This window comes from Jaculus jaculus, chromosome 2 (genome assembly GCF_020740685.1).
Source record: "Jaculus jaculus isolate mJacJac1 chromosome 2, mJacJac1.mat.Y.cur, whole genome shotgun sequence".
In the NCBI taxonomy this organism is placed as follows: Eukaryota; Metazoa; Chordata; class Mammalia; order Rodentia; family Dipodidae; genus Jaculus; species Jaculus jaculus.
The window spans coordinates 164,286,555-164,313,610 of NC_059103.1; the positions used below are offsets into that span (position 1 = coordinate 164,286,555).

At 40.9% G+C, this 27,056-nt stretch overlaps 1 long non-coding RNA gene across 1 annotated transcript; it reads left to right on the forward strand.

Moving 5' to 3' along the window:
- Positions 1–232: 232 nt before the first annotated feature.
- LOC123458635 lies at positions 233–27,056 on the forward strand. Its single transcript, XR_006635752.1, has 4 exons — positions 233–430; positions 18,306–18,413; positions 22,366–22,440; positions 27,001–27,056. It is a non-coding gene; the product is annotated as an uncharacterized LOC123458635 (long non-coding RNA).

Sequence of the window (27,056 nt, forward strand, 5' to 3'; positions counted from 1 at the left end):
ACTAAGGACAAAAATGAACAAATACATTTCCTTTAATGCCAGAGTTAGTCACACATGACTTGGTCCTGAAATTCTGGTTGATGTTAAAGAGCTGATCCCTGTCTCTCTTGGAGAGACAGTGACAGTTGCCTGAAACAGTCAACAGATGGAGCTGAGGGGCTGCTCACCCTCCACCCCACCGCACCCCCAAAGGCAGCAAAGCGTCTGCGCAGAGCGCTTGGCTTCCGGCAGCTCCGATTAAATGCCCTCTCTAACACGCGCATCAAATCAGTGCACACGCCACGCACAGCCGGGTGAGCGAGGTCAGAGAAGAGCGTCCTCAGGCTGAGTAAGGCGTGGGTAGCTGACGCACCGTGATGTGGATGGATCCCTGCGGAGGCGCTGACGCAGCCCAGGGCACAAGCAGTCCCTCCAACCTCCCTCCACGCAGGTGTGTGTCATGGAGAACCAGGGGCCAGACCTTGAGGGGTAGGAAATTCGTCCCTTTTATAAATGATCTCATCTTTCCAGCACTGTCATTTTCTGTAAGAAAGGGGTTTTTTTTCTTTCTGTCTCTCCCTCTCTCCCTCCCTCTCTCCCTCCCTCCCTCCCTCTCTCTCTCTCTCTCTCTCTCTCTCTCTCTCTCTCTCTCTTGTCCACATACTGGAAGGGTTAAAATCTCATGAGAACGGGACTGATAACCTGACCCCCTCCCTCCGCAGAAAAGTGCCCAGCCCGCATGAGTGGTCAGTACGTAGCTTGTGAGTAACTGAATGAATGAAGGCCAAGACTTCAAGCTAAACAGATCTATCCTTAAAATCCCACTTAAAAAAAATAGGTTATTTATTTATTTGAGAGGAACAAAGAGGGACAGAGAGAGAGAGAGAGAGAGAGAGAGAGAGAGAGAGAGAGGGAGAGAATGTGCACACCAGGGCCTCTAGCCACTGCAAACATGCACTGCCTTGTGCATCTGGCTTATGTGTGTACTGGGTAACTGAACCTGGGTCCTTAGACTTCCAGGCAAGTGCCTGAACTGCTAAGCCATCTCTCTAGCCCAGATTATCACTCTTAAATTCAGTCAGTGACAAAGTTAGTTGGCCCTAAGTTCTTCAACAATGACTCACATTTATCACTACATTCCCACCATCTTAAAAACTAACAGGTAAATGCTTTGTATACATGAGACTCTATGCCTTGTAAAAGATGTACCTAGAGGGAAGGATTAACTGTCCAGAAGAATAAATGAGGTAATGTACTTAAAGTTCTTAGCACATAAGAAGTGAAAATAGTATCCCCCTCCAGCATTATCCATCCATAGTTGCACTTGCTGTGATTAAGAGGACAATAATGGTATTTTGCAGTTTTGAATTTCTTTGGCACATTTATAATTCTTTGGTTTTTTTTTTTTTGCGGGGGGGGCGGTTCTGAGGTAGGATCTCACTCTACTCCAGGCTGACTTGGAATTCACTGTGTAGTCTCAGGGTGGCCTTGAACTCATGGTGATCCTCATACCTCTGCCTCCTGAGTGCTGGGATTAAAGGAGTGTGCCACCAGGCCAGGCTACATTTATAATTCTTATTAAGCAATTTAGTATTTATGTTGTCTGCTCTTTTTTTTCTTTTAAGTTAATCTGAAAATTAGATAAATAGGCTTATTTTACAGATGGGAAAACTGGTATTTGGAAGGTCTAGTTTATTATCCAAACTGGTATTTACTTGGAGGCAGACCTGAAATGTGTTTCCATCTGCTTTTAGAGGACCACCCAGCCTCCCAGCTCACAGCTGAATGTGCACTAAATGAAAGAAGCTGACAAGCAATATAATGTGAGTCCCATAGTAGAAATAAATAGAAAGAAAAAAAAAAAAACAAAATAAGGCTCAGATTTTCCATATTAGGAAAATGCCTCTTCCAGATGTTTCCATTAAAAAGATTCAAAACCTGTATCCTGTGGAAGTTAAATGTGATTCCCTTTCCTCTCAAACTTTAATAATTGCCCTCAAATATGTGGCACTCTTTCATGAGGTTGTTTGCTGAAATATATATGTAGGGATGTCATCATAGGAAGATAATTTTCTCCAGAAAAAAATATATCAAAAGTTGTTTCCTATAATTTGAAACAATTTAGCCATGATTGATTTTGGGAATGGGTGAGGGAGGGGTACCTCCTTCCTAAAATATGGTTCTTAAATTTCATACATATTTAATGGCATGTGAGCTTTGAAAGACACATGATCTAGAAAGCAAAACTGTCTTAAAGATGAATTCAGCTTTGATTGACTTAATTGTTTCATTACTTATCAACTAGGTAATTTGCAAAATGAAGTTTTTTTTTTCAAAAATAACACTGCTCACAAAGTCAACTTCTTCAGTTTTGAGTCTTGTTTTTGAAGACTCTTAAAGCAGTTGGTAATAGGCCAGTCCCTTCTAGTGAGATAAGCCTATGCAAGCAGCAGCAAAGCTTATGCACTTTGGATCACACAGACCAGATTCCCAGACTAGACTCCACCAATCTATTTCTTCATTCATCCAGAACATCATTTTAGGGCCATGCATTGTGATGTAGGCAGAAGGTGATGGTGACTCACTTGTGAGATTAGTGACTTTACTGACAGTATTTCCCTGGACTTTTTGCTTGTTTATCTTTTGTTTTGAGACAGGATATAGCTATGGAGCCTACCCTCAAATTTATGATTGTCCTGCCTCTGCTTCCTTTTTTTTTTTTCTGCTTCCTTTTGAGAGTCAGAATTACAGGCACATTTCTATCATGCTCAGTCCTGGGTTTCAATATTTTTCTGGTACTGGGGATTGAAGCTAGGGTCTCATGTATGTTTGGCAAGTGTTCTACTGCTAAGCTGCGTCAACAACCCTTTTCACCTTAAGAAAAAAGATTTGACTAAGTTGCTTGAGCTGACCTTGAACATGTAGCCATCTTTCCTTAGCCTTCCAAGTAGCTGCAATCACGGGCCTATACCACCAGGCCTGGGCTTCATTTTTAACTGTAATTGTCCAGATACTTTCTTCACAAAACTGTGGTCAAACATGACTAAAAAGGCATGAAGTACCTAGCTCGTGGAAGGTGCTCAGCAAATACCTCTAGGACCTATTCTACTAATTAAGTCAAATCCAGAAGCACAGGACAGTGACATCCCCAGTGACCTCTGTGGTAGCCCACATTTAGGCTTTCCCTTCAAAGCCCTGCTCACTGAATCTGCTTTGTAGACCTCCCCTGATGGTGACCTCAGGAGGCTTTTCTCAGGCACCTTCTCCTGGCTGTTGAAAGATCATGCTGTACCAACCACAGCCTTCACCGAGTGGGAGAACCTTGCTCTACTGCCTTCCATCATCGACCGCCTGGCCATTCCTGCTTTCTAGCTGCCTTTGCTGCTCTTTCTCTCCCTTCTCATTCTCTTCACGAGAGCCACATCAGCACGCATGCCTCTTGCGTCTTCTGTACCAGCCTAGACCTTTCTTCTGCCTTCCACTCCCATAAGTCCAACCCACAGGCTGCCATCTCACTATATCCCTTTATTTACCCTGCTGAAAAGTTCCAAAAAAGAGCCCACTTTTCCTTCAGATTCCTCCTTGTCTTCCTTATGTAGTTCTATTCAATACATCAGACACTCTGATTAGAAAACATGGTCACTTGGGACTCTTCCTTGTCCCCCATTTCTGTATTCAAAAGTTAAGAAATATTGATAATTTGGCAAATATATTTTATTTCTCAAGTTTATCTTCTTCTCTGTCTCACCCTCCTTGTACCAACCTCTTAGTCAGCCTACAGCAATGGCCTCCTCAGTGGGCACCTGCTCTGTGCTTCACAGAGGTCACTGGGGATTCCACTGTCCTGTGCTTCTGGATTTGACTTAATTAGTAGGGTAGGTCCTAGAGGTATTTACTGAGCACCTTCCATGAGCTAGGTACTTCATGCCTTTTTAGTCATGTTTCACCACAGTTTTGTGAAGAAAGTATCTGGACAATTACAGTTAAAAATGAAGCCCAGGCCTGGCGGTATCATTCCATCTGATTTATCACCAATGGAATCAGCTAGGTTCCTGAAGCACAGTTCTGATCACCTTGCTTCCCTGCTCAACAACCATCCACGACCCCCAAAACAACTCTGCACAACTGACTTCAGTGGCCATTCCTATCTTATCTCTGAGGAGCCCTCTAAACACCTCCTCACACTCACAATTTGCAGTCAGGGGGCGGTGGGGAGACAGCAACACCAATAATCACCACATGAATATGCCCTGGCAATTATGATAAGGGTTATGACAATAGCCAAAGTGGATTCTTTTTTTTTCTTTTTATTTATTTAATTTTTATTAATATTTTCCATGGTTATAAAAAGTATCCCATGGTAATACTCTCCCCCCGCCACACTTTCCCCTTTGAAATTCCATTCCCCATCATATTACCTCCCCATCTCAATTATTGTACTTACATATATACAATACCAACCTATTAAGTACCCTCCTCCCTTCCTTTCTCTTCCCTTTATGTCTCCTTTTTAACTTACTGGCCTCTGCTACTAAGTATTTTTATTCTCACACAGAAGCCCAGTCATCTGTAGCTAGGATCCACATATGAGAGAGAACATGTGACGCTTGGCTTTCTGGGCCTGGGTTACCTCACTTAGTATAATCCTTTCCAGATCCATCCATTTCTCTGCAAATTTCATAACTTCATTTTTCTTTACCGCTGAGTAGAACTTCATTGTATAAGTGTGCCACATCTTCATTATCCACTCCAAAGAGGATTCTATCAGAACAGAATGCTGAGGCACCAAGAACGAACAAAAGGTTGAAGAGACAAGTACAGAGGGAATGTGCATGAGATTGAGAAGAGAGGAGGCAGGGAGAAGGAGAGCACACAAGGCTTTAAGGAGCCCACGCAGTACATTTTGGCCCTTTTGTGGGTGTGTATACATACATATGTGGGGTAGGCATGCACATATGCATGCATGTATGTTCATATGTGTGTGGGTGTACTGTGTGCAGGTACATGTGCACATGCATATACACGTGTGTGGAGGCCAGAAGTCAATGCTTGTCATCCTTGGTAGACCTCAGAGTGACTGGAACAAGGTCTCTTCTAAGACAAGTGTTCCACAAGGAGCTGGTCAGTGAATGCCTGAACCAAAATGGTGAAAGTAGACACAAAGGAGATCTCCACCAGATCATATGCTTATGTCTTCTTTTTCCCAACCCCATTCTACTGAGGGTCCTTCTCAGCAAGGTCATTGGTAACTACTGTGGAGCCAGGGATACACCTGTCAGTTTGGGTGTGTGTTGCGGGGGGGGGGGGCAATGCCTCAGGACACCTTTCCCCTTCATGGCTCTTACATTCTTTCCATCCCCTCTTCTTCAGTGTTCCCTGAGCCTTAGCAGGTATAAGTCTCCTTTAGTGTTGAGCTCTTGGCAGCCTCTGATTTTCTGCTTTGATGAGTTTTGAGTCACTTGCTTTTATGCAAACATCCTAAATATGGCCTGCCATTTCACAGGGGCCACTTCAAGAAGGTAAAACCCCAATAAAACCTGGCTTTGAACTTGTCTTTGCCGACAGTTTAGCAGTTGCATAGCATAAATCTCATTGATTGCCATACTTGATACAAACTTTGTCTATTTGCTTTCCCTCATGCCTATGTGTTATTTTTATATGTCTCTTCGCGTTGTTTTATGTGTTTCATAACTTTTAGAAAACAGAAACTTTAAAATGACCATGAGTAGGAAAAAAACAGCCGTTATGGGGCTGGGTACTGCCAGCACTCCCAGTTAGTGTGATCATGAAGGGGAAACTAGGGGTCAGTGAGCTGAAGGGGGCTAGGATTAAAGAAGGAGACGGGGGCTTCTGCATTTCTTATTTCTTCCTTCTCATAGTGCATAGGGTGGTGAGCTTCTGCAGACTACCAGTGTGAAGGAAGAGCTTTCCTGAGGATGAGGGGACTGTTTCAAGTACAGGTTCTGGAGCCAGAATGCCTGGCTTGAAATTGGCACTACATTGCATCTAGCCATGAGGCCTCAGACAACTGATTTACCCCCATTTTTTCCTTGGTTTTCTTCCCTAGTACTGCTACCAGGCTGTTGGTACTATCTCTATCATGAGTTATTGGAAGATAAATGAAGAATGCTCTGAGAGCAGGCCTGTGGTGCCTGCCGCTTTTCTCTATGATGGTTCTTAAGCAGGAGGGGTATATTTGTACTTCCAATCTCAGGATCCTTTGTACTGAATGATTTGAAATTGCAGTGATGAAGTTTGATGCATAGTTTTCATTTATTCTTCTACAGACTTTATTTTGATGGTCCACGAAATGTAATTAGCATCCTGAAAATATTTTGGTCAGGATAGAAGCTGCCTCTTAACATTCAACACAAAGAACAAAACACAAGAGTCATCATGTTTTGCAAGCTGAATATGTGAACGTTGTGAGCAAATCCCCTAACAAGTGAGAGGTTTGTTATAAACAGCAATTATGCAGCAAAAACCTAACCAACAGCTGCAGGGAGTGTTGAAACAAACAGAGCCTGGAGGACTGTGTAAAGGAGGATGTAACCTGGCAGAGTCATTTATTATCTGGGGCAAGTGCAATGTCAACCCTAAGAGTATTGTTTGTATAGGAAATTTGGGGAATAAGAATCTTTTTATCATTTTGAGGGCATTTATTGCCACAACATTTACTTTCCAAAAGGAGGTAGATGTCAGCCAACTATAGTTTATTGGTGTGATGTACAGTGATGGTAGACATATATGTGTACTTATCTGGTAATCAGAATTCCTAGTCATTTCCTAGTTTAAGTTTGATAGTTATTTTCCATTTCTCATTATGTTTACTTCACAGTAGGTATCGAAAGTACTTTAGTACATTCTTGAGTAAATGGTAAGAGAGAGAAAACAAGTGAGTCGGGAGGGAGAGAAAAGAGGGGAAGATTACATGAAAGGGTAAGGGGTGAGAGAACATGCCAGGTGTGGTGGTGCATGCACACCTTTAATCCCAGCACACGGGAGGCAGAGGTAGGAGGATTGCTCTGAGTTCGAGGATAGCCTGGGCTATAATGAAACCTTACCTTGAAAAAACTAAAAGCAAAAAAAGATGAGAGAACATTAACTGTTACAGTTGAGAACCAGTTAGTGTAAAGATGAAGTAAGTGCTTTGCATTTGTCTTTATTGTGAATTTTAGACCAGATCTTATTAAAATATCACCCAAATTATTTGGAGAAAGAAAGGAGGCCAGGGAGAAGGGATACAACAGAGGGCAATGGGGAAGCTGAATATGATCAAAGTATATTATAATGCAGGTATGGAAATGAAAATGAAATGAAACACATTATTTAGTATAATTATAATTATAATTATAATATAATTAATATATGATTATAATTTACTATAATGCTACTAAAACAACAAAAAAGAAACAACAAAAAAATTCACCCACCTCTTGTTTGGGCTAGAGATATAGCTCAGTACATGCCTTACTCTAAGACACAAGGCCCTAAGTTCTACCTCCAGCACCAACAAAAAGGAAAGGAAAGGAAAGAAAGTTAAGAGAAGGAAAGAAAGAAGGAAAAAGAGAAAAGCAAAAAGAATATGACTTCTAACTAGAGATTGTTATTTTTGCATGACATCAGTATGACCTCAGGCCTTACAGCACAACCCTCCAGATCCAATGCTGGAGCCTGGGAGCCTAGTTCATCCCTGAGCACACACCTACCTTTGATGTGGAAAGCAATGGCACCCTTCCTCCCTGTATAGTTCATTCTGGGTCTAAGGTGTTCATAATCTGCCCTTTCTAAGTGCTGCTTATAGTCATATGTTTGCCAGTGAGCCAGAGACACTATCAGTGTGCAGTATGGAGAGGGTTTCTGAAACTCCTAGTGTGAGGACACATGCATCAGAGCAGATTTGATGCACGCTGTCTTTCTTTAAGTATGTGCTGTGTGTGTGTGTGTGTGTGTGTGTGTGTGTGTACTTTTGTACAACTCTGAAGGAAATAGCCTTTTACCTGATGTACTCATTCATACAGAATTCAGACAGGGTTCCAGGGTGATAGCTTAGTGGATGAAGGGCTTGAGCTGAGTTGGAATCTCCAGCACCCACATAAAAGGATGGACACTGTGGGGGCTGAGGGGATGGGCTAGCAGTTAAGGGCACTTGTTTGCAAGCCTGCTGACTGGTTCAGTCCTCCTCAGTACTAAAGTAAGGCTGGAAGCCAAGTGGTCTGCACATGCACCTGTAATCCTAGTGCACCTAAAGCAGTGGGAGGAGGAGAATCCTGAAGCTTGCAAGCAGCAACAGAGACCCATCTTAAAAAGAAGGTGGAAGGAGAGGAGAACCACCCCAAGATCATCCTCTGACCTGCACATATGCACTGTGACATGCATGTGCCCATACACACATATCATTCACACATACACAAACATACACACATAAATAAATAAAAATAGAAGAGCTTTTTTAAATTTTAGCATCTGTAATGAGAGTCATTTAGGGAGAGAAGGGAAGGAGAGAAAACAAATCACTTCCTAGCTTGAAGTCACTTTGCCTGGCAATGCAGCAGCATACATTAAAATGAGAGACCTGGGCTGGAGCGATTGCTTAGTGGTTAAGCACTTGCCTATGAAGCCTAAGGACCCCAGTTCAAGGCTCAATTCCCCAGGACCCAGATGCACAAGGGGGCGCACGTGTCTGGAGTTCGTTTGCAGTGGCTGGAAGCCCTGGCACGCTCATTCTCTTTCTCTCTCTCTTTCTGCCTCTTTCTCTCTCTGTCTGTCACTTTCAAATAAATAAAAATCAACAAAAAAACCTAAAAAAATAATGAGAGACCCTACCTCAAACAAGATGGAAAGGGAGGACTGACCTCCATATGTGTGCCGTGGCACATACGCACTCACACTCACACACATGAACATTCACATACATGTACACATATTACATACACCCTGAAAATTTCAGGGTTGGATGATCTTTCTACATCATCTCCTCAAGGACTTCTTATTTTATTTTTTACTTTTATTGTTTTTAGAGGAAGGAATGCCTCTGGGCATGATGCTCTGGGTTGTCTTTAGCAATAGGGTCTTAACCGTTTGCCTCAGGTGAGTAACTAAGTGCTTTGACAGAAACCTGTCCTGTTTGGGGGACCTCGAAAGTCTAAGGACTTTTTTTTTTTTAGATTTTATTTTCTCTATTTTTTTATTCTGAAAAGTCTGTTAGATTTATGTGATATATCTCATGTTGTCCTCTATTCCCTTAATTTTTATGTTTTTCATCTTTTCATTTTCCTTGGTTGAATTCCATAATTTTCTGATTCATTTTTCAGTTTATGAGTTCTCTTTTCCTTTTCTGTAACTTACTACTTCTTGACCTGTCCATTGAATTTCAAATATGTTTGAATGAATATATTTATATATTTTAAATTTTGAAGAAATTTATTTGAGACAGAGAGAGGAGAGAGAAAGAGAGAGTGAGTGAGAATGAGCACATCAGGGCCTCTTGCCACTGCAAACAAACTCCAGACTCATGCGCCACCATGTGCATCTGGTTTACATGGGACCTGGAGAATCAAAATGGGGTCCTTAAGCTTCACAGGCTTGTGCCTTAACCATTAAGTCATTTCTCCCACCCAACTTTTTATTTTTTAATTTGACAAATGATAGCTCCCAGTGAATGCTTATAGGGAAGACATGAGTGAACAGTTTTCACTCTGCCTACAGCTTACGTGGCAGGTAATATGGGTGTGGAACAGCATAAAGATTTTTGAACTGTAGAAGAATGACTCTAGTTCTTTTGAAATAATCACTATGCTATGCTTCCACTTTTATTCCAGTTTATAAATGAGTAAAGCCCAAACGGAGATATTTCAAAGATTTATAAGAGCCAGAATAGAGCATCCCACCCTCAACCCTTTACTCTATCTTATAAATCACTCTAGGTTGACATTTTGACCAAATTTGACTTATACACTGAAAAGCTATACTCACTGCGTGTCCAACATCAAGTGAGAAAGGATATGCAGGAGATCCATGACCCTTTGCTGAGTGTGGTTAGTTTCCTGAGCTCAACCTTGTGTTGGTAGCCCAAGTAGACGGCAGTCATGGACCAAACCCGTAGCCCAGCAGATTTACTGAACTGGTACCACAAGTTAAGTTCCTAGGATTAGTGAGTTTACTATACTCCTTTGTTTATGACAGCAGAAACAAGTTGAGTAAAATTATAGCAGGCTCATAGTGTGTTTCTTGAATTCCTTCCTAGTGAGAATGCTGTGGCTTGTCATAATTACTCAGCTCTTATCATTAACATCACACCAAAATTTTGACAGTACAGGGCACTAACATTTTTTCCACAATCAACTGTAGACATTCTATGTTTCAATGCATTTAGATGGCAGAGTTCACAAGTAAATACAGGAGAAGCACTAGGCAATGTATTTTTTTCACAGAAAATGATGAACTGTGATTAGCAATAGACAAAATTAAACACACTAGTTATTTGTAATATTCTTTAGTTATTGCACTTATGAGTGAGTTAATTTTTATTTATCCTGTTTGCAAATTCAATTAAATTAAATTTTTAGGTTCATATACTTAAACAGTTTGAGATTCTCAGTCACTATCAAAATATTGGGCTGGAGAAGATGGCTTAGTGGTTAAGGTACTCACCTGCAAAGCCAAAGGACCCTGGATCAATTCCCCAGGACCCACGTAACCCATATGCACAAGGAGGCCCATGCATCTGCAGTTTGTTTGCAGTGGCTAGAGGCCCTAGCACTGCCCATTCTCTCTTTCCCTCCCTCTTTCTCTCTCTCAAACAAATAAATAATATATTAAAAATATTATCTTTCCACCATTTTCTCTATTTTTTTATTCTGAAAAGTCTGTTAGATTTTTTTAAAATTTTTTATTTATTTATTTGAGAGCGACAGACATAGAGAGAAAGACAGATAGAGGGAGAGAGAGAGAATGGGTGCGCCAGGGCTTCCAGCCTCTACAAACGAACTCCAGACGCGTGCGCCCCCTTGTGCATCTGGCTAACGTGGGACCTGGGGAACCGAGCCTCGAACCAGGGTCCTTAGGCTTCACAGGCAAGCACTTAACCGCTAAGCCATCTCTCCAGCCCAAGTCTGTTAGATTTATGTGATATATCTCATGTTGTCCTCTATTCCCTTAATTTTTATGTTTTTCATCTTTTCATTTTCCTTGGTTGAATTCCATAATTTTCTGATTCATTTTTCAGTTCATGAGTTCTCTTTTCCTTTTCTGTAACTTACTACCTCTTGACCTGTCCATTGAATTTCAAATATGTTTGAATGAATATATTTATATATTTTAAATTTTGAAGAAATCTTCATTTAAAAATAGTGATAGAATTATAATAAGTTGCAAAACAGTAAAGTTCCAATATACTAATAATTTAGTTTCTCCAGTGGTGGCCTAACAATAATGAATTATAGAAGCCAAGAGATCGGTAGGTAGAATACAATTTGCTACAGTACAGATCTCACCTATTGCATGTGCTCTTGTGTTCAGTATATATTTGTAATGACATTTATTATAATCATAGGTTCATACAACCACCTGTTACAGTTACTTTTTTGTTGTTGGGACAAACACCCACCGAGAAACTGTTCATGGAAGGAAGGGTTTGATGTCAGACTGACAGATTACAGGGAAGTGTCATTATGGTGAAGGAAATTGAATCACCTCATCACATACCTATAGCAGAGAGAAAGAATAGCAAACAGCCAGAGCTCAAGCTGGCTCTCTACACGCCTAGGGACATACCTCCTCCATCAGGGATCCACCTGCCAAAAACTAAGTAGGGAGCTTAATCTTAATCAAAAAATACTTGAGGCTATGGGGCATCACAGTGAAACTGCCTTACTACCCCAAAGTTAACATACAGGATAGTCCCATCACCTTAAAAGATCTTTCTCGTGTTGCCCCCTCATGACCATGACTACTTCTTGCCCTTTCTTTCTGTCTCCTTCCTTCTTTCTTCTCTCTCTCTTTTTCCTTGTGTGTGTGTGTGTGCATGCACATATGTGTGTGATGTGATATGTATGTGCAGTGCATGCACCCATGTATGTACATGTACAGGCTTCTATACATATTTGTGAAGGCTAGAGGAAAACACCAGTTGTCCTCTTCACTCATCTATAGGTTCTTTGAGATGGAGTATCTCTCTCTGTCTGTTGCCCTTATTTCAGCCAGCAAGCCCCAGAAATTCTCTAATAATTGCTGCACCATCTCCCCAGCCACCACTGGATAAACCACTGATCTGTTAACCATCTCTAGATTGTAATTTTGAGATTTCCATGTAAATGGATCTTGTATAGCTCATATAACCCTTTGAGGCTTACCCTCTCACAAGGCATGATGCTAAGATCCATCTGAGTTGTGTGTATCAACAGTTTGTTTCTATTAATTGTTAAGCAGTATTCCCCTGTTTCAATGAGCCAGAGGTTGCTTAATCACTCACCCACTGAGGGACTTTTAGGTTGCTTGTAGATTTGGTTATTCCATGAATATTCATAAACATCCCTGTTAGGTTTGTGTATGAACAAAAGTAAGCAATTGTGTGTTCAGTTTTTAAAACAAACTGCCAAACCAATGTACAGAGTGTCTGTACCACTTTACATTCTCACCTGAATATACAAGAGATCTAGTATCTTTGCATCCCTCGAAACATGATGTAGTTATTTCAGTTTAGTCATTCTAATGAGAATGTGGTGACTTCTTATAGTAGTTTTTTTTTTTGTTTTTTGAGGTTAGTAGGGTCTCACTCTAGCCCAGGCTGACCTGGAATTCACTATGTAGTCTTATGGTGGCCTCAAACTCTCGGCGATCCTCCTACCTCTTCCTCCAGAGTGCTGGGATTAAAGGCGTGCGCCACCACTGCCCAGCTCTCTCATAGTAGTTTTCATTTACTTTTTTCTAATTGCTAGTGATATTCATTCTTTTCAAGTGTGTTTTTTTTCTCTATTTCTTACCTTCTTTGTATTAGCTTAAGTATTTTGCTATTTGCTAATCAGGTTGTTTACTTACTGTTTGGTTTAGAGAGTTCTTTTTTAAAAAAAATATTTTACTTATTTGTTTGTAAGCAGAGAGAGAGAAAGGGAGAATGGATGAACCAGGGCCTCCAGCTGCTGCAAACAAACTCTAGATGCATGCATCACTTTGTGCATCTGGTTTTATGTGGGTACTGAGGAATCAAACTCAGGTTGTTAGGCTTTACAGACAAGTGCCTTAACTGCTGAGCCATCTCTCTAGCACTAGAGCATTCTTTCTATAGTCTAGATACAAAACCCTTGCCAAGATATATGCTATGTAAATATTTTCTCTTTCTTTAGTTTTTATTTCTAGAAGCTCTACTTCATTGTATTCTCAAAGTCATTCAGATCTTCTCCCAGAGACTTTTGTTTTTCCCTTCAGTCCTTCTTTAATATATTAAATCCCTTCTAAAATATTAGTTTTGAGGCTGGATAGATGGTTTAGTGGTTAAGGTGTTTGGGTGCAAAGCCTAAGGACCCAGGTTCAATTCCCCAGTACCCACATCAGGCAGATGCATATGGTGTCACATGTGCCTGGAATTTGTTTGCAATGGCTGGCAGCCCTGGTGTGTTCATTCTCTCTTTCTCTCTCCCTCCCTCTTTATATCCCTCATAAACAAATAAAAATAAAAGATGTTAATTCTATTTCGAGAATCAGAGTATTTAAAGTTCTGATTCTGCTTTCTGTGCTGTCTGCTGATTCTCTTTCATGGTTGGTCTCCTCAGCTGTTTTGCAATCTTAGGTGACCAACTTGCCTTGGTTGGGATGTGAGCCCACACTGAGCGGGCGCTCTTCAACTGGACATTTGCATTTGCTTTTCGGAGCTACCCCAGGAGCACCAGCAGGGAACATCACATTTTTTGCTTTCACATTGACTTAAGATTTCCATGGCTATAAACATTCACAGGATACTTTTAAACCCTTCCCGGAAGCTGATGGGTATTTTGTTTGGTAATTTTTTTTTTATGATACACAGAGAGAGAGAATTGGCATGGCAGGACCTCCAGCCACTGCATTTGAACTTCAGACCCATGCACCACCTTGTGCACATGTATAACCCTGAACACTTGTGTCACTTTATATGTCTGGCTTATGTGGGACCTAGAGAGTTGAATATGTGTCCTCAGGCTTTGCAGGCAAGCTCTTAACTGCAAAGCCATCTCTCCAGTCCGGCTGTTTTTGTTTATTTATTTGTTCTCAATTTTGCAGGCTTCATTGGGCCTCTTGTTGTGATATTATTGCTCTTTACTATCACTTGGGCTTGACTGACCTCCTGCTCCCACCCAGGTGGAACTTAGTAGCCGAGCCTTACCCGAAGCACAGTCAGCTTTCTTCCAGTCTCTGGACTTTCTTTTCCTCATTATTCTTGCTACCTGAGGAGTTTTCTTGCTTTATTTTGAACTCACTTTTTTATTTAATTCCAGGACTCGGGAGGGAGAGATAGGAGAATCACTGTGAGTTTCAGGCCACCCTGAGACTACGTGGTGAAGTTCAGGTCAGCCTGGGCCAGAGAAAAAACTGTATCTCAGAAAAACCTAAAAAGGGGGCTGGAGGGATGCTCAGCAGTTAAAGTGCCTTGCCTGAAAAGCCTAACAACCAGGGTTTGATTCCCTAGTACCCACATAAAGCCAGATGCCCAAAAAGGCACATACATCTGGAGTTCATTTGCAGCTCTGGAGGCCTTAGGCGCCCATTCTCTCTGTCTGTATCTCTTCTGTCTTCCTCTCTGCTGCCAAATAAACAATTTAATACATAATTTAAAAAAAAACTGGCCAGATGTGGTGGTGCATGCCTTTGATGCCAGCACTCGGGAGGCAGAGGTAGGAGGATCACCATAAGTTCGAGGCCACCCTGAGACTACATAGCTCATTCCAGGTCAGCCTGAGCCAGAGTGAGACCCTAACTTGAAAAACCAAATAAATAAATAAGTAAAAAGAAAAACCACCAAAACTACATACATCTTATTAAAAATATAAATTTATAAATATTTTTCATTTTTTATTCAATATTCTTTGGGTTTAAGTAGAAGATTTTTTCAAATTATGTAGATGAGCCTTTTGCCCAATTATTACTCATAACAAAAGTTTATTATAAAACCACATATTGATTCTTGTAGTTGGGCAGTATCCATATATGAGATAAATACCCAAGGCCCTGCATGACCTTGCAAATAAGTATGCTTTAAGAATATGGTTATGAGAATAGTTCTCAGATCAAGTCACTTTTGCTTCTCGTTCTAGTTTTTTCTTTTTTTGTTCTTTTCTCTTTTTCTTTTTTTAAATTTGTTTTTGTTAAAAATTTTTATTGGCAACTTCAATAATTATAGACAATGAACCATGATAATTCCCTCACCTCCACACTTTCCCCTTCACTTTCACCCTCCACTCTCTATCATATCCCCTCCCCGTCTCTATCAGTCTCTCTTTTATTTTGAAGTTATCATCTTTTTCTCCTATTATACTAGTCTTGTGTAGGTACTGCCAGGCACTGTGAGGTCATGGTCTAGTTTTTCCTTAAAAAAATTAACATTTTCTGGTTTTTCTTTTAATTCTTAAGATTTATTGATTACCTATCTCCTCTGCCATCCCTGGACTAGCAAGCACTTATTGCAAGTTCCACAAGCATCAACCCAGAACAGGAGGACAGAAAATGTTCATTACCTACGGAGTCGCCCCGGATATTGTTTTGACTGTGGACACATTGAGTACAGGTGGCCAGAGATTCATGAATGAATGTAATTCTGAGGGGGGGGGTAGGGATATCAATTGATCTTTGAAAGGAGAATAAACATCAAAGAAGAAAATAGTGATTGTTCCAAAATCTAGAAAAAAATCTGAGGGCAAGAATTTGGCAATATTTCTCCAGCTCTGCCCAAGGTTAAAGAGATCTGGTCTAGAGCAAACAGTGCAAAGATTATTCACTGCATTTCTTGCAGCCTGAATGAGACCACTTTGGGGAGCATTCTTTCAATCTGATTTCACACAACAGCAGGTAACCACCTGATTGAAACTTTGGTTATCCAGGTGTTTTGCATAGCAGACATGAGCATTTTGATTTTGTTTGTTTTTTGAGGTAGGGTCTCATTCTAGCCTAGACTGACCTGGAATTCACTATGCAGTCTCAGGGTGGCCTTGAACTCATGGCAATCCTCCTACCTCTGAGTGCTGGGATTTATGATGTGTGCTACCACACCAGCTTCAAAATTTAAAAAAAAAATAGTTTTTGGTTGGCATGAGCATTTTGATTTGATCTCTGAGCAGAGCTACCCCTTCTTGTAATTAGTGAGTTGGCATTCTGGTTCATAGATAACTTTCCTTTAAACGTTGTAAGCAGATCAGCCCTGATCATCACTGATGCAAGATCAAGGTCAGTGTTTGTTAAGCTGGGGATCAGACTATGATGATCAGGTCAAGGCCAACAGGCTTTAAAGGCCTGTGCTGCCTCAAAGCTTATCCCTGGGCTGACTGACAGCACTCAGTGACCACATTGGTTGTTATTTTATAAATGTGGATTTCTGTCCCCCTCACCCCACCCTGCTCTAGCCTCTCAGTCAGAGTGGGGGATGGAGTCAGGAAAGCACTGAGAATCTGCTTTTCACAATGTCCTCTGGTGATTAGCAGAATTGGAAGCACTGTCCAAGATCATTTTACTTTCCACCTCTCTTTAACTGCAGTGTGCATCTTTTCTTTTCTTTTTAATTCTGCTTTTCCCCAAAATAATGACTGGGATTACAGAAGACTTAATTAAGTTTAATGCAATCTGCAGTACTGTAGGCTTAATCATCCCATGGGTAATTGCATTTTGAAAGAAGAGCTTGTTAGTGCAAATAAATCCCTGAAGCATTAGAGCTGCCTTACCCTCCAGAGCGGGGAAGGTCAGCCTTGGTGGCAGTGCCCTGGCACCCACTCTTCGTTCTCTCCTTACACATCTGGTATTTTTCCTACCCCCCCACCCCCAGCTATAAAAAGGAATGTTCCCAAAGTGGGGTATGCCTCTGTGCAGTTTCAAGGGAGCCTGGAAGATTCCAGAGGTTTCTTTCAGGATGCTTTACCATTTCTAGCCACTCTACCTATAGCAGATACCTACTTTCTTTTTTGGGAGGTAGGAAAGGAGCCAGCTTATGAGTGTGGGGTCTTGGGAGGCTACAGGTCAGGGTTCTGATTATTTTGGGGGTGGGATTTGATACCTTCTTCTTACTATTATTCAACTCAGAAAATGAACAATAACTAGTAGAGGATGGAGTGATTGAATAAGCAATCACTAATGGCTCTCACCCAAGAGTCTGAATGGATGGTCTTTTCAGAATAGCTGTTTCGAAGAAAATTTTTCTCCAAATTAATCTTCTGTAATTTTCATATTGATAGGCTTTTATTCTCTTTTGAAACAAGCCAAGTGGAAAAGCTTAGAAAAGCATTGGTTCCTGGCCATCGACAACACCCAGGCCTATGCCATGGTTCCCTCTCCCTGCCAGTGCCAGGATTAGACAGTGCAGTCCTCATTCATCTGTCTTTAGACTTAATAAATATACAAGAAGCTCATAACCCCATGACAGCAAATAGTCTAGTTCTATTCATTTTCCACTTTTATTCAACAAGCATTTGTTGATTGTCTAATTTGTGCAAAACACTTAAAATATTTTTATTTATTTATTATTTATTATTTGGGGGGTGTGTGTGCGCGTGCACATATTTTTGTGTGTGAGTGTGGGGGCACAAGTAACATCACCCCGTGGAGGTCTGAGAACAGTTTGTGGGTCCGTTCTTACCTTCCACCTTATTTGAAGCAGGGTCTCTGTTGTTGTTCATCACTTCTTTTGTGAGTTCTAGGAATTTCTCCTGTCCCTGTCTCTCTTCTCACCACAGGTGCATCAGGATTACTAGAGCCCACACAGCTTCTAGATTTTTCCAGAGTCTAGGGATCCAGACTCAAATCTAAGTGACAAGCACTTTATCCACAGAGCTACCGCCTCGGCCCTGTGCAAAGCATTTGTGATGATGGCAATGGCAAGTTCTACCTAAGTGTTGCAGTTACCTTCACATTGCTGGGTGAACACCCAATCAGAAGCAGCCTATGAAAGAAAGGGTTTATTTCAGGCTTACACAATCCAAGGGAAGCACCATTAATGGTAGAAGACGCTGGATCACTTGCATAGATCAGGGCAGAGAGACACTACCATATAGCCAGAAAACTCTAACAACCAGAGCTTCAAAACTGCTCTATGCATACTTTGTAGGGCTGGACTAAAGATCCGCCCCCAGTGACAAACCTTTCTTCCCCAGCAGGACTCTGCCCGCTGAAGACTCAAGTTTCAAGCTCAACCTTAACAAAACAGCTGAGTCTATGGGGTCGTACATTCAAACCACCATGAAGAGTTAGATCTATTTGAGGATGTAAGTATTCAACGTCCATTCAGATAAAATCTAGGAACTTACATGGGAACATTGCCTAGATTCACATGGATTCCATTACCATGATAGTATGTCTTGGCATCATGCAGAACTTATAAATGTATGTTGCTATATGACACAATTTATGTTCTCTTCTCAGAAAAAAAAATAGAAGGATTTAATCAGATCATTAAACAGAGAGCACAGGGGAGTTAAGGGAAAGATTAAGACTAGCTTTTCCCCTTCTACAAAGTTTATCAGTGTAAATGACTGCACAGCAATATATACATGTGTACATAGAAATATGTAATATATATGATAATCAAAATGATAATAGTCATGCAACTGGGACTCCCATCACTCCAATCACATGCTGGTAGGTGCAGGCTAAGTGTAACTCGAGCATATAAACACAAGATGCTGAGACCTGAGAAGATGGGCTTTGAATTGGGAAGAGGGCACATAATGAGACAAAGATTTGACAAAGCTTGTGAACAAAGATGGCTTCCAAGAAGTGAATGCAAAGGAAGATGAAGGGAATGGAGAATTTGTTAAACAAATTGTTAAACAAAGCATTACTGGAATATAAGAGACTGGAGAAAATTATATTTATCAGATCTCCTCTCAGGGAAGAACTGCAAATGCTTGAAAGACTATTTTGACAAGTTTCTTGGGATGATGGGAAGGATGTAATTAAGGGCTTGTCAGCATGCTAACTTTCATACACCCATGCTTAATTCCTTGAACTTCCTGCTTCACTGCAGGACATTCATTTTACTGGCTGGGGCACTGTAATGGACAGCTTTAGGTCACTGAGATGAACTTCCAGACCAGACACAGTTATGGAGGAAAGGATTTTTATTGAGGCTCACAGAGACAGGGGAAGTTCCATCAAGGCAGAAGAAGCTGGCCCACTTTCAGAAGTCAAGCAGAGAGAGAAAAAGAGAGAGGTCCCAAACCAAAAAGAACCCAAAAAAAACTTAACACAAACAAGAACACTTTAGTAATTATAGGCACTTTGCATATTTTTATTTTTATTTTTTTATTTTTTGGCACCAGAGTTTAGGACTTTTAATTTGTCCTAAAGCCACTGAAGCAAAAAATCATGATAAAGCATTCTTTTACAACCCCCAAAGGAAAAAAAAAAAACAAAACAACCCTATTTGTAGGAAAGAAATGTTTTTGTACATGGGATGAAACAATATAAATTCAACTTTCATTTTAATTTACCACCATACTTTAGGCTTACACCCTAAGATCTGCCCAGTGACACCTTCTCCAGCCAGGTGGCTAGAAATTTAAGTCATTTTAAATAAACTCTTGAATGTATATTGGGGGGGATCTATTTAAACTACCACAGACACTGTCTCTAGGGGTCCTCTGCCTCCTTTTCCATCCACACTTTTAGCACCATTCCAGGATTCAGTCATCCTAAATGCATGTTGAACAAACATCTAAGGATGTTAGTTTTAATGAGAGAAAAGCATAGAATTTGTTGTCAAAATGCCTGGGCTCCAATCCCTATTCTGCCATTAACCACCCACATAATGTTGAGAAGGTCAAGAATGTGGGTGGTTTTTATTCACCTTGACTCTACTGGGAGCTAGCACAGTGCTGTAGACCCCAGAAACACTGAATGGAAGTTTGCTGAATATATGAATGACTACTCTGAATTTCAGTTTCTGTATCTGTAAGGTAGGGGTAAATACAACGTCCTCTATGACAGTAGAATTAGTCTTTTTTGTTTGTTCTTTTTTTTTTTTTTGCTTTGATTTCTAAATGAACTAGAGAATGTATCTGTAAGTGCTACGAACCTCAGTAATAGCTCTCGAAATTTCAACCATCTTATAGCTGATGCAATTATAATGTCAGTTTGGGGATAAAGATGCTGCCCTTGTTAAAGCTGAGCATGTGCCTAGGTGAATATGAGCTCTAGAATCCTGCAGCTCCTGTTTCAAAATCAGCATGCAGCCTACATCTCCAGGCTGGAGGTCACCACTGAATCAGAATGTATGCTCAATATTCAATCAGTTCATAGCAAAACAAGGGTGCTATAAAGTATTTATTCATAAAATACTTGCATACAAATTTAAGGACAATTTTCTTTCTGGAATATGCTCTTCATTACCCTTTTTGTGTTGAAATGTTCTTATAAAATACAATCATATCAGTGTAGATGTTTGCTGTGAATCTCTGCATCCAGCAGATAATAAGAGAGAAACTCCATGCAATCCTCACAACACTTTTTTCAAGTTTTATTCATCCACAAACCCTCAAATTTAGCAATTACTCCTCTAAGAGCGTTCTATATGCATGGTCCTTTAACCCACTACTGTCTGGTAAAAGCAAACCATGAATAGCCTTTCTTAACATTGCTTTAACAAAACAGATGTAACTAGATCTCTTACTAACAAAGCATATGGATAAGAAGTCTCTCCTTAAGCAAAAAGAAAGCACCATGGATAGTTTGAATATGAATGTATGTCCCCCACACACTGAGGTGCTTTTTTATTAAACTTGCAACTTGAGTTTCCAGAAACCTGCTGGAGGGGGTATCACTGGTGGTGGATCTTAAGTCGAGCCCTAAAGTATGTTCAGAGCCAGTCTGAGCTCTGACTGTCCATATGTTCAGCATGCTGGCATGTTAGTGGTGTCTCTCGACTACTGATCTATGACACTGAGCCAACTTCTTCCACTGTGATGGAATTCCCCCTGGAATTGTAAAACTGAAATAAACATTTACTCCTATAAAAAAAAGAAAAAGAAAAAGAAAGCACCATGGAGAGACACAAGTGTTTATGACAATTTCCCAGATGGTTGAATCAAGTGGACAAAATGAGATCTCTGTTTTAACCCAACTGCCTTAACATTTTCCATCTCTCTGCCGCTTCCAAAGTTTATTTAAATAGACTATTTCTAACCAGATTTGCTAGATTATTGGCCACACTGATATTCAATTATACCACAACTGTTTTATGTAGATCAATTCATAAGTCAAGTTTGAAGCATCAAAAACCGTATTGAGAATATGCAGATCTGGGATGGGATGTACCAGTGGTAGAGAACACTTGCCTAGTGTGCACAAGGCAATGGCGTAACCCCTAGCAACACACACACACACCTGAATTTGTAGAATAAGCTTTAAAAGAGACAATTCTTAAGTTTTCAATTGAATTTCTAATATTATGAAAGTTATAGAAGTATTTGTGTCATCTTCAAATCTTCATTATTTTTATAATTCTCTCTTCATAGAGTCTGATGTCTTAGATATGGTCTCACTTTTGAAAAATGTTTTCTTCCAAAGGAGGTTCAGGGACCCTGGTGATTTTCTCTAAAGTGGATTGAAATTCGCATGGTCCAAGATCAGAGATTTCAACAGCCCTATACTATATTTACTTGCTTTCCTTGTTGGGGTTCTGGTACTAGACATATAGTCTAAACCTGCACATGTATATAATACATATATACAGATATATTTTTATATAGCATATATGCACCTGAATTTTCAGTGTTTCTTAACTGGACTTGGTAAAAACCTCACATAAACAACAAGATCAAGCCTACTTCCCTGGCCATCTGGGAATTTTCACTTGTCACCATTGAGCTACCATTTATCAGGCACTTATCAAGTCTTTTGCAGGTACCGTTCCATAAAGACCTCTTTATTCTCCATATTGGGCAAATATCAGAGGGTTCCACCCATTTCTTGAAACTTACTAATACTTAAAATGCATTATTTATTTCATGTCATTATAAGCATAAGGATTTACTTAGAATAACTGAATCCTTGATTAAATATCAATAATTGCAATGTGTTTATTTATACATGGCACACAGTGTGCTTCTATATCAAAATCCAATTGTGTTCCACCAGGATTTGTGGGAAACCCTTAGTCCAAAGTAAGTGGAATGATGTGCTACTAGAGCTTAGATTGTCTCATTGTTTTTGGCTTAGGCTTTCTCTGCCACCATTTCTTTGCTGGGTACTGCTCCAGCTAGATATATGGATGGCTCTGGCATCAGAATACAGGTATGTTTCTTTTGCAGAGGGGTTTTTTAGTTGTTCTCACTGAGGTGTTTTAAAATTTAAGTACTGAAGTATGTTAAATGACTTGTTACTTCCCAAGTTCCTCATTCCTCTCCTTAGTTTTTTTCTGGTCATGTAATTCTTTTGTCTGGAATCCAGCCCTAACATTTCTGTCTGACAAGCTCTCATATGCACTTCAAGGCCTAGTTCAAATGCAGTCTCACCTATGATATCCAGCTTGAGCCTTCCTGCCAATCCATTCTTCCTCTGTGCTCCACAGTACACTGTGCATAATCACAATGACGTTACAATTACTTGCACATGACTATTTCTCCTGTTAAGTATGAGCCCCTTTGGAAGAAGAGAGGGCACTATAGTTTCTCTATCTTCAATGAGTACTTGACACATGGCAGATATTAAAACATGGTTGAGGAGTGAATGAACAGAGGTTAAAAGCTTTGCTGGGCATGGTAGCACACATCTTTAATCCCAGCACTCGGGAGGCAGAGGTAGGAGGATTGCCATGAGTTCGAGGCCACCCTGAGACTCCATAGTGAATTCCAAGCCAGCCTGGGATAGAGTGAGACCCTACCTCAAAAAATCAAAAAAACAAACAAACAAAAAAAAGCCTTTTATCTCATCACCTCTATTTCTATGTCTGTAATTATTTTCTCATCTGTTTGCTATTTTTAACTATTTATAATGGCAGGAAGAACTAGGGGTGTGTCTCTTCTGCCAGATCAGTGTTAATGACTTTTGCAAAACGTCTTCTTACAAAACTACCTCTGAAATTTGGCTGGAAAGGACTTTAAAGAAGTTATCAATTTAGGTGAACTTCCCAGTTTGGCTGTGAAATGGTCTGAGGCTCATGGTTCACGTCACGGTTAAACTCATAAGAACTCTGATGACTTCAACCAAAGGCAGGAGCAGCTACAATCTAGAAAACGCCTCTTGTGAACTCTGCGTCACACACATCATTCCTGGAAGCAGCTCTTCCAGCCTGTTAGTATTTCATCCCATTAAGAATATTTTATCAGCAACCCTCCGCACACAGCTCTCCAGCACGGGGCACTGCTGAGAAGCTGCAAAACGACAGAACGTGGCCCGCAACCATGCAGATGTTCTGCATGTGCAGATAGGCTCACAGAAATGGACCAAGAATGGCTTGATTTGGGGGGTTGCTTCAGAATTCAGCAGAATGAGCTAACAACAAAATTCTGATTCAGTCCTGACAAGCCAGAGTTTTACTTCTTGTCCATAGGAATCCCATTATATAAAAGGGCTTTTCTTCTGACCAGATAGAGGGGGTAAATGCTGACTCAGCAATGAGCATCTTCATTGTTAGGATAAAAATCAGGATTCTGATTTTTAAGGAAAACCTGTGTTTTGGGTTCCTTAATGCAAAAACCCATGCTTTAGTCACTCATTCATCTATTAAACTACTTTTTTTGTGATAAGACAGAGTTGTGAGATAACTGATAGGGGGATTTCTACATTATTTTCTCTTTCATAGTTTTTCTTTTATTTATTTTGTTCTACTTGAAAGCAGAGACAAATGGAGAGAGGCAGAGAGAAGAGTGACTGATAGAGAGAGAGAGAGTGCATGCTAGGGCCCTAGCCACTGCAAGCAAACTCCAGATGCGTGAGCCACTTTGTAACATCTGACTTTACATGGGTACTGGGGAATCAAACCGAGGTCACTAGGTTTTGTAGGCAAGCACCTTAACTGCTGAGCCATCTCTCCAGCCACAACGTTTTTCTTATGTCTTCAGATATTAAACGGAATTATGAATGCATGGAGCTTGAGAGGACGTATACATTTTTTCTATCCAAACTGTCTTCCCATCTCTGTTAGAATCATTTTCCTGGATGGCGGATTTATGCTCCTGAAGACAACACACGATGGGAGATGTTGCTGGCTTTGGACGAAGGAGATCTGGATTACCATCTCAGTGCTGTGACTTACTATTGTACACTCGTGTTTCTTTTCTGAACCTTGGCTACCTAGCTTGTGAAATGAGGTCAAGAAGTATTCAATTCAGGCTGAAGGTAGCCTGAATTTATAACAGGATGTCTGAGGCTGAGTTCTCTATCAAAAAGTGGGTTTTTTGTTTTGTTTTGTTTTGTTTTAGCTGAAAGTCCAAGATTGACCTAGTCTGTGGTAAGGGTCTTATGATGGATGGATGGACATCACAATGGAAGATGTGTGGGAAAGAGCAACTATACAGTAAGATAGGAAATTGGAGAGAATGGGGATAGGTCAGGCTTGATCAAATTTTATAACAATCCTTTTTCAAGAACAAACCAGAGTCCCCAAGGGCAGTACCCCCAGTAACCTAACAACCTCCAAGCTGTTCCAACTCCTTAAAGGTCCCACTGCCCTGGGACACAAGCTTGCATCACATGAACCCCTGGGAGACACATCCATCATTATTCCAAACCTCAGCGGCTGTGACAGCGGTGCCACAGAATGAGAAAGAAACAAGGTACAAGAGGGGCATGGGGCCACTCGCTCCTGAAGAGACTGGGCTAAGAAGAGAGGTTTAGGAGGGCAGCCTCAAATGAAGCTGAACAATGCAGAAATAGCCAGGACTAAGCTATTGATCAGGACAGGGGGCAGGAGAGCATGGTATTTCCCTTCCTCAGCAGCTACATAAGAAACCAGAAACTATAATGCACAGGCATTAAGATGACAGCTTAAACTTTAGACCTGCCATTTACCTGTCTGTGTGGATAAAGACCTGCTAATATTTTTGAGCTTCAGTTTCCTCATCTGTGAATTGAAACCATAAAATCTAATGAAATTACTGACATACCTGGAGCAGTGAGGGGTCAATGATGTCAATGATTGGATTAATGACGAGGATTAACATATAGCAAGTGCTTAACATGAAAGCTCAGAGGAAACAAATAGCTAAAAGGCAAGTGTCTTTCAGAGAGATCTAAATCCATAGGCTTCTTCAGAAAAGGACAGATGGAGGGGCTGGAGAGATGGCTCAGTGGTTAAGGCACTGGCCTGCAAAGCTTAACGACCCAGGTTTGATTCCCCAGTACTCATGTAAAGCCAGATACACAGTGATGCATGCATCTGGAGTTCATTTGCAGTGCTGTAGGCCCTGGCACACCCATTCAGTCTTTGTCCCCCACCCCCTCTCTCTGCTTACAAATAAATAAATATATTTTTAAAAAAGAACGCCAGGCGTGGTGGCACACACCTTTAATCCCAGCATTCGGGAGGCAGAGGTAGGAGGATTGCCATGAGTTCAAGGCCATCCTGAGACTCCATAGTGAATTCCAGATCAGTCTGGACTAGAGTGAGACCCTACTTCAAAAAACCAAAAAAAAAAAAAAAAAAACAAAACAAAAAAAAACACATAGAGAGGGAGAAGACTATCCATCTGAGAAAGGCACTTGTGACAGCTACCCACAAGTGTCAGGGCATGTAAAGTGGGGCTCTGCTCTTCAGGTATCTATGCTGTTTAAAAGAATTGGGAGAGGGTACCAGGCTTCATCTGGACATTCTGAGAGACCCTTAGCTCTCATTCTAAAGGACAGCTGTAGTGATGGGCTGGAGTGATGGCTTAGTGGTTAAGGTGTTTATCTGCTAAGCCAAAGGACCCAGGTTCAATTCCCCAGGACCCACATAAGCCAGATGCACAAGGTGGTACATACATCTGGAGTTTGTTTACAGTGGCTGAAGTCCCTAGCATGACCATTATCTCTCTCACTCTTTCCCTCCCTCTCCCTTCTCTCTCTTTCAAATAAATATTTAACAAAAGAAATGCTTGAGCTAGGCATGGTGGACCACGCCTTTAATCCCAGCACTCCGGAGGCAGAGGTAGGAGGATCACTGTGAGTTCAAGGCCAGTCTGAGACTACAGAGTGAATTCCAGGTCAGCCTGAGCTACAGTGGGACCCTACCTCGAAAAAGAAAGAATGAAAGAAGAAAAAACAAATGCTGATGGCTTTGCAATGGACTATGGCATCCCATGTTAGTCTGGCTTTTAGGGTGAGCTTTATATATAGGCAGGGTTACTGTTGAAGGCAGAATTCAAGGGACCACTTACAGCCTTGCAGAAATCAGAAACGGTTGACGCCACCCTAGGTGCCCACAGGTGGATTACCTGTGCTTCTATCAGACTCTCCTTATCTCCTTGCCCATCACCTCTTCACACTTAGCAAGACACCGCCTATGCCATCATAATTTATGCCTCCACATGTTTGTGCTTCTCCAATATTGATCCAGTCCTCCTTCTTCATCGGGCCATCTTTCAGCGATTTTCAGCACTCTTCAAGGATTAGCTGAGGAATCGGCTCCTTCAGGAGAGCTTCACTGAGTTCCGTGGGATAAAAATAGCAACCATATATTGAGTGTTTAGCTGAATACTAGGCAAACAAAATCAGCATTCCATACTTTGTTTCCTGGAAGAACTCTAAGGAAGTGAGCTTTTAAAAGGTTGAATGATTTGTTCCTATTAAACTCTCTATTAAAAAAGTAAGGGTTATCTCATTTGTCCTGGTGCTAACTCACTCTCAGTTGGAGAATCTGCTTCTCTTTTTCAGATAGATGCAGATCCTAAGGAGAGAGCCACCCCATCATACCTCAAAAAGGCCCCAAC